This window comes from Callithrix jacchus, chromosome 1 (genome assembly GCF_049354715.1).
Source record: "Callithrix jacchus isolate 240 chromosome 1, calJac240_pri, whole genome shotgun sequence".
In the NCBI taxonomy this organism is placed as follows: Eukaryota; Metazoa; Chordata; class Mammalia; order Primates; family Cebidae; genus Callithrix; species Callithrix jacchus.
The window spans coordinates 15,104,401-15,112,375 of NC_133502.1; the positions used below are offsets into that span (position 1 = coordinate 15,104,401).

At 52.1% G+C, this 7,975-nt stretch overlaps 1 protein-coding gene across 2 annotated transcripts in view; it reads right to left on the minus strand.

Annotated features, from left to right (window-relative positions):
- The window catches only part of LOC144582624 (G-protein coupled receptor 183-like), a 33,779-nt gene extending 26,018 nt beyond the window's left edge, over positions 1 to 7,761 (minus strand). For both annotated transcript variants that reach the window (XR_013535732.1, XR_013535731.1), the window contains exons 1-3: positions 7,564 to 7,761; positions 6,797 to 6,913; positions 181 to 441 (exon numbers count right to left, since the gene is read on the minus strand). The gene's annotated coding sequence lies outside the window, so the exon portion shown is untranslated. The remainder of the gene's footprint in view (positions 1 to 180; positions 442 to 6,796; positions 6,914 to 7,563) is intronic.
- Between the last annotated feature and the right edge of the window lie 214 nt (positions 7,762 to 7,975).

Here is a 7,975-nt window from a genome sequence, read left to right on the forward strand (position 1 = left end):
CAGCCCCATGCGTGAGCAGAGCAGCAGTGTGGTTGAGCTGCCCAGGTGCTGCCTTTTTTGCCTTTTCTTTTTTAATGACGAAGAGGAAAGGAAAAGTACAGCACAGATGTACTTGTTCCCCTTTTTCTCCATTTGATCATTGATAGGACTGCTCGACGCTGGAGTAACGCACTTACTCACCCCTGCAGCGCTTGCCAAGTGTCTACACTGTGCTGAGACCTCTCAGAACCAACTAGGGCTTCTGCACAGACAGGCCCTCCCTTCTGGCCAAGTAGACTGGTAGACAGGTGAGAGCTTTATGGGGTGACAGGCACGCCGCAGACAGAGTGACTTCAGGGTGCCAAGGAACACACAGGAGGAGGCTCTTCCCGGTCCCAGATGGCAGGGAGGCTTCCCAGAGGCCAAGCTTGAGGATGAGACAGTCTGCTTGAGGATCTCCAGCTGCTGAGACAGAGGGATGGAGCGCATGGGGGATGGTGTCCCGGAGCCTTACTCTCCCACCCAGAGGGTCCTTGTCACTTTCGCTCATATTTCATTGGACAACACAAGTCATGTGGCCACACCTAACTTCAAGAGGTGAAATCCCAGCACTTTGGGAGGCCAAGGCGGGCGGATCACCTGAGATCAGGAGTTTTAAAACAGCCTGGCCAACACAGTGAAAGCCCGTCTCTACTAAAAATACAAAAATTAGCTGGGCGTGCTGGTGCATGCCTGTAATCCCAGCTACTCGGGAGGCTGAGGCAGGAGAATCACTTGAACCCGGGAGGTGGAGGTTGCACTGAGCTGAGATGGTGTCACTATACTCCAACTTGGGCAACGCAGTGAGATTCCATCTAAAAAAAAAAAAAAATGGTGGAATCCTGCCATGTGCTGGGAGCAGCGCCGGAAAACCATGCTACGAATGCCTACTCTCCAGCCCCGGACTCGTGTCCAGCTGGATCCACTGGAATCAGCAGACATGCTCAGCCCTGGCTCTGCCACCTTCCCACAGGCCGCTCCACCTCCTGGATTCACCCATCCCCATGGAGCACTCCCCAATGCCATCCTGCCTGCCCCGACTTGCTCTTCCTCACATGCCATGGCCTCCCTCACTTTCAGTGCTCCCCTCCCCAGAGGGGGCCTCGGCCCAGGCCATCTCTCTCCAGGACAGCCACAGCGTCTCGCTTCCTGGTCTCCATCTTGATTCTCCAATCCAGTTCACTGTCTACATCCCGCTGAGGATTGCAGAGTGAGTTTGCTAAAGGCACAGCTGATGGTGTTATTGGCTTCCTAAAATCCTTTGGTGGTCTTTAGGACAGGATCCTAATTCCATGACCTGGCATCTGCTATTCTCTCTGTCTGGAATGCATTTTCCCCTTCCCATGGATCCTGATCAACTCTACTTAATTCCTTCTCACACAAGACTCAGCCCTCCTCCAGGCAGTCTTCCTTGACTGTCCCCCCCCACCCCGCATCTCATTTCCATGATCCCCATCTAGTCCCCAAATGCCTCTATGTTAGTGTATGCTGTAAATGACTAGCGTCTGTCACATAGGGGGCTGCAAACTCTGTACAGGGAAGCTGCAAACTCTCCCTCATCTTCATCTCCTAGGGCCTGCACTGGGTCAGCGTGGCGGGTGCATGGTGAATGATTACTGAATGGCAGGGGCAGTGGTGCCTCCTGTTTCAAACCTGCCCTCCACAGCCCATCTTCCCACATCTTCCAGAGACTTCTTCCCACAGGACCCATCAAGCATCTGCTTGGCTCCCTGTGCTGGCCCCTCGGGAGGGGGTGTGATGTAGTCTAAGGCACACCCATGGCCTGCAAGGAACTTAAAAGCTGAGTGGAAAGTTGAGAAACCCAAAAGTCACTGAGAACCACATGGCACTCAATGTGGGGATGACAGCTGGGGATGAGAAGCCACCCCTCATGTCTTCCCTGGGCTTCATAGAGTCACCACATAGAGGAACTTGACCGAGGCACCTGTCTAATCTCTCCAGGTTGCAGATGAGGATGCTGAGACCCAGAGCGGTGGGATGAGTCATTCTGGTCACCCAGGTAACTACCAATGTCACTGCAACCAGACCAGCCTCAGACCTCTGCAGCAAATGCTCTTTAGGAAAAAGCAGACGTGGGTACCTCCCACTTCTGTGCAACATGCCGTGGACGTAAGAGAACCCTCCAAAATCTAAAACCAACCGAGTTTTTTCCCCTGTACTCTTCCTTCAAGAGGAAGTTGCAGTTTAATTGAATTACTTCTTTCTCTCCCTTAGTCAAAAATTGTGATTTATAAGCACCTTTTGTGTTTAAGGCACCATGCTGGCCACCGGGTGATGATCCAAGAGAAAAAACCACCCTCGCTTCAGGCCACAGGGACAAGGCATATGTCCCTTACATCAGTGAACCAAGACGGGAGGGAAATGCCGAGGGAGCGGTTCAAGCAGTTGGTCAAAATGTCACAAGAAAATGCCCCAAGGAGGTTTAGTCAGAAGAGCAACCTCTGGGGGGATCCCTGGGTTCAACCCAGTCCCAGGCCCTGACCGTCCCTGACCTGTGATCCTACTGTGCAGGTGGCTTCGGGGCCCTGAAAGGGGCAGAATCAGTAACCTCAGATGGGAGCCCCTTCCCTAGTTAGACTTCGTTAGTGCCAAGCTCTTCAGCAGGAGGGAGGTGCCGTCCTTCCCCAGTGCCTGCCTCAGTCACCAGCAGCCAATGTGTGCCCAGGGTTAATGCAGGCACTCTTCTTTCTCCAGCTCCCGTGGCAAGGGGGCAGCACCATGGAGTTTGATGGGTTCAGGCCACACTACCCCAAAACATGGCATCTTGGCATTTAAGAAAACACAAGGAGCAAGACAGTCACTCTCGCCCCCACCAAGCCCCTCCTCCCCCAAGCAGGACATAGACCCTCATTTGAGACGTGCCCCTACACACCCAGAGGAAAGGAACATCTTTACCTCTGAAGGCACCAGGGTCACAGGGAGGAGCTAAGCAAACAGGCCTGGCTAAGGCCCCCAGGCTCTCCCTGTTCCATCAGATCCTTTCCTCCTCCAATCTTATTTCTCCAAAACCATCCACTCTTCATCAAACCTAAGCACAGGAAAAACACAGGTCCCTCTGTTTCTTTTGGTCTTCAATTTCTTTTTTTCCTTTTTCTTTTTCTTTTGGAGATGGAGTCTCACTCTGTTGCCCAGGCTGGAGTGCAGTGACATGATCTCAGCTCACTGCAACCTCTGCCTCCCGGGCTCAAGCGATTCTCCTGCCTCAGCCTCCTGAGTAGCTGGGATGGCAGCTGTGTGTCACCATGCCCGGCTAATTTTGTATTTTCAGTAGAGATGGGTTTTCACCATGTTGGCCTGGCTGATCTTGAACTCCTGACCTTCAAGTCATCCTCCTGCCTCGGCCTCCCAAAGTGCTTACAGGATTATAGGCGTGAGCCACCACGCCCCGTCCTGGAAGGAGGATATTACGATCTGTTTTCTGGTGAAGCAGGTCAGAGGGAGGATTCCTTTGTGGCCATCTGTCACATAGAAGGTTGGGGAAGGGTCTTGTGATCATCTTGTTTCTTTGTTTTGTCAGTTGCGAAGGTGCCGTATTTTGGGGTATCATGCTCCAGCCCAACAGGTGCAGCTCATCTACAGTGCTAATAGTTGTGGTTCATTCACTCTCACTGTTACATACTATTCATTTGTTTGGCTGTACCAACACTTATATATTCATGCTCCTTTTTTTTTTTTTTTTTGAGACAGGCTCTCGCTCTGCACCCAGGCTGGAGTGCAGTGGCGCAAACATGGCTCACTGCAACCTTGACCTCACAGGCTCACGTGATCCTCCCACCTCAGCCCCTCAAGTAGCTGGGACTAGAGGTGCATGCCACTATGCCTGGCTAATTTTGTATTTTTTGGTAGAGATGGGTTTATGCTATGTTGTCCAGACTGGTCTCAAACTTCTGAGCTCAGGCGATCCACCCGCTTCGGCCTCCCAGTGTTGGGATTACAGTCCTTCTCCTTTTGATGAGTATCTGAGTTGTGTTTCATGGGGGGCTCTTACCAACAGTGCTGCTGTGAACATTTCTTACACATCATTTGGCGAACTTACATACTCAATATCTTTAAGATGTGCCCAGAATGGGAAATGCTGAGCCATAGGGCATTTCAGTTCAGCTTTAGTTGAAACTACCCTCAGCTGATTTTTTTTTTTTTTTTTTTTGATGGAGTCTTGTTCTGTTGCTCAGGCTGGAGTGCAGTGTGTGGTCTCGGCTCACCACACCCTCCGCCTCCTGGGTTCAAGTGATTCTCCTGCCTCAGCCTCCCGAGTAGCTGGGATTACAGGCATGTGCCACCATGCGAAGCTGATTTTTGTATTTTTAGTAAAGACGGGGTTTCACTATGTTGTCCAGACTGTTCTTGAACTCCTGACCTCAGGTGATCCACCCCCCTCGGCCTCCCACAGTTCTGGGATCACAGGCGTAAGCTACTGTGCCTGGCCCCTCAGCTGATTTTTAAGAGAAAACATTTTAAAACTTAATATTTTTTAAAAACTGAATATAAAATTTCAGCATGACCAATGTTCTGTGAAAGAGGCACTTTTCCTCTGTGATTGAACAATTAGACTTTTAAAATAATTGGAGGAGAACTTAAAGATGTGTAGTCCAGTATTTTTCAACCATTGGGTTAAAATCCACAGTTTGTTGGTTTAAAAAAACAAAAAACTGTTTTTGGCCAGGCCAGCTGGCTCATGCCTGTAATCCCCGTACTTTGGGAGGCCAGAGCAGGAGGATCCCTTGCGCTCAGGAGTTTTAGGCCAGCCTGGGCAACATAATGAGACCTCATCTCTAAAATAAAAATTTTAAAATTAGCTGAGCATGGTGGTATGTGCCTGTAGCCCTAGCTAGTCTGGAGGCTGAGGCCGGAGGATTGCCTGAACCTGGGAGATGGAAGTTACATGGAGCCATGACTACGTCACTGCACTCCAGCCTGGGTGACAGAGCAGGACCCCGTCTTGAGAATAAAAAATTTAATCATGATAAAATATACATAACATTTACTATTTTAGCAATTGATGGTGAGTTTTGAGATCATTTTAGTGGGCCATGATCACAATTTTTAAAAATGAGCTAGAATAGAAAAGGAGGCCAGGCACAGTGGCCGGCACATCGGAAGGCCGAGGTGGGCGGATCACAAGGTCAGGAGTTCGAGACCATCCTGGCCAATATGGTGAAACCCCATTCTCTGCTTAAAGTACAAAAATAGCCAGGCATGGTGGCAGGCACCTGAAGTCCCAGCTACTCTGGAGGCTGAGGCAGGAGTGTTGCTTGAACCTGGGAGGCAGAGGTTGCAGTGAGTTGAGAATGGGCCACTGAACTCCAGCCTGGCGACAAAGAAAGACTCTGCCAGGAAACGAAGGGGAGGGGAGGGGAGGGGAGGGGAGGGGAGGGGAGGGAAAATGCATCATAAGGACAAATACTGTTTTATAAGACTTCTGTTTCCGTTGTGTGTGCTCTGTGTTTTCGAAGTTTGTAAAACACGGGTCTAGTCCAACTCTTTTAATTTACAGACAGGGAAATACACTGAGAGACAAGTGATAGTCCCTAAACAGCTTGAACTAGAACATGGCATCAGCTTCCAATTCAGGGTCCGATATTCTCCAACTCCCACCTCACCATCTTTGCTGCTGACCTCACCAAGCTCACGTGCTCCATCAGGCCGTACCTTTGTGGCCCCGTATTTTCTTGGGCAAAGTGTCTCCTGTTCCCTGCCCCTTGAGGTAGTCCCAGACAGGCTGCAGCGAGGAGCCAGGACTCAGCCAGCACCTTCTGAACGCCACTGTGACAACCCAAGGGTGCCCCATTTGACCTTGTCTACTGTGGGGTCAACCAGGAATAGTACAAACCTAGAACTTAAAAGAAGAGAGGGGAAAGGACCTGTGGTTTGACATTTTTCAGAAATTTTCTCTGTGTGTGTTTCAAGAGCACTTTTCATGCAGAGCTCGGGAGAGGAAGCGCTATAAATAGAGGGCCTGGAGGAGGGGGGGCCGCGGGAGGAGGAAGTTCTCAGAACATCTGCTTGTCTCTAAATCAAGGGCCAGCGGGGCTTTTCAGGGGCAGTTTCCAAGCAGGGCCCTACCCAATCCCCAGCCAGAAACTTTCCCAGGCTCTTCTTCAGCCCATCAAAACCAGTGCTTAGCCCAGCTCTCTGGCCTGGACCCCCAAGCCCCAGCTGCACCTACAACCCCAAGTCCACCCCAGAACTCTGGGAGGGGCGACCTGGCCCTTGGATCTAAAGTCCCTGTTCACTCAGCTCAGAGGCAAGGGCTGCTCTCCAGCCCGGAGTTGACCTAAATGTCACCTCAGTCCACACCTGAGCAACACCTTCCCATGTCTGAGGACAAGGCCCATCAACAGCAGATTGAGGGTCATCTCTGACTAGCTGGCGGGATGGAGAACAGGGACCGTTTGAGGCTGTCTCTACAGCAGCCACTGTTTTTACTTGGAGTGTGTTTCTCTGGGGACTGCCTTTGGTAGGAGAGGAAGAGGCCATGCAGATTGCTTGGGGCGGGGCCAGTCTCCCCCCTCATTCCTCCACTTCCTTCTCCCCTGCCCTCTCCACTCCCAGCCCTGCACCCCTCTTCTGCCGCTTAGTGGCCGAGGGCCTTTCTGGTGCCACTGCTGCCTGCTCTTTGCTTCTCTCCTCTCCTTATCTGGGGGCCTCTCTTGCCTTTCAAGTCTCCACCTCAGTATCACCTTGGCCAAGAGCGTTTCAAGGACCTCCCTGTAAATTACAGCCCCCTGGTTACACGACAGGCTCGTCCTCCAGATACCTTATGTGTTCGGCTCAGGCTTGGATTTCTGTCATCATGAGGTTACTCTGTCTCTCCTGAAGCGACCTGTGAGCTCTGAAGATGGGGCCAAGTTGTTTTGCTCCCTGTTCCTACCACCTTCCAGCACAAGGTCCAGCAGGAGACAGGCCCAGAACCTTCCTCCAGCCAGCAGGGAGGGGAGGGAGGGGAGGACGCAGGAGAGATGGGGGAAGCGGGGAGGGGAAGAGAGAGGGGAGGAAAGAAGAGAGGATGCAGGGAGAAGGGACAAGGTGGAGGAGAGAGTGGAAGGGATGAGGGAGGAGAGGATGGAAGGAATGAGAGGGTAGAGGGGAGGAGGGAGGGCAAGGTCAAAGAGAGCAGGGAGGGGAGGGGGTGGAGGGGAGGAGGGAGGGCAGGAGGAAGAAGGAGGGAGGGCAGGGTGGAAGGGAGGAGGGAGGGAAGGATAGAGAAGAGGAGGGAGAAGGAATGGAAGGGAGGGTGAATGGAAGGGAGCGTGTAAGGGAGGAGGGAGGGCAGGAGGAGGAAGGAGGGAGGGCAGGGTGAAAGGGAGGAGGGAGGTAAGGATAGAGAAGAGGAGGGAGAAGGAATGGAAGGGAGGGTGAATGGAAGGGAGCGTGTAAGGGAGGAGGGAGGGCAAGAGGAGGGAGGAGGGAGGGCAAGAGGAGGGAGGAGGGAGGGCAGGGAGTCAGTTTTCAGCAGGAATTGGACAGCTGTCTTCCTCTGGTCCCTCCATGAAAAATGGTTTGAGAGTTTTCCCCTGTTCTCACCATCATGTGGTTGTTTTAGAATGGACCCCAACTTCCTTTCAGGGCACACCCTTTCTTCTTGGAAACAACCAGGAAGCAGCCAGGAGCCAGCGAGTGGTGTGCCTCAGCTTCCCTCCGGAGAACACATGTCACAGGTTTCCCACCCTCCAGCACTTGGGCATTGAACAGCCCTGGGGAGGCTGGGAGCCCATAGGACTCACCGTTTCCAGGGCGATTCAGTAAGTTCTAGTTAATTCGGAGTTGTGCAGCGTTACCACAATCCAGTTCTAGAACATTCCCAGTCACTGAAAAAGAGACCTGTGTCCTTTTGCAGTTCTCCTCTGTTCCACCCTGGCCCCAGCCAGCATCTGATCCACTCTCCCTCTCTATAGATCTGCCTTTTATGTTATGGACTCACAAGACGTGTCTCTGG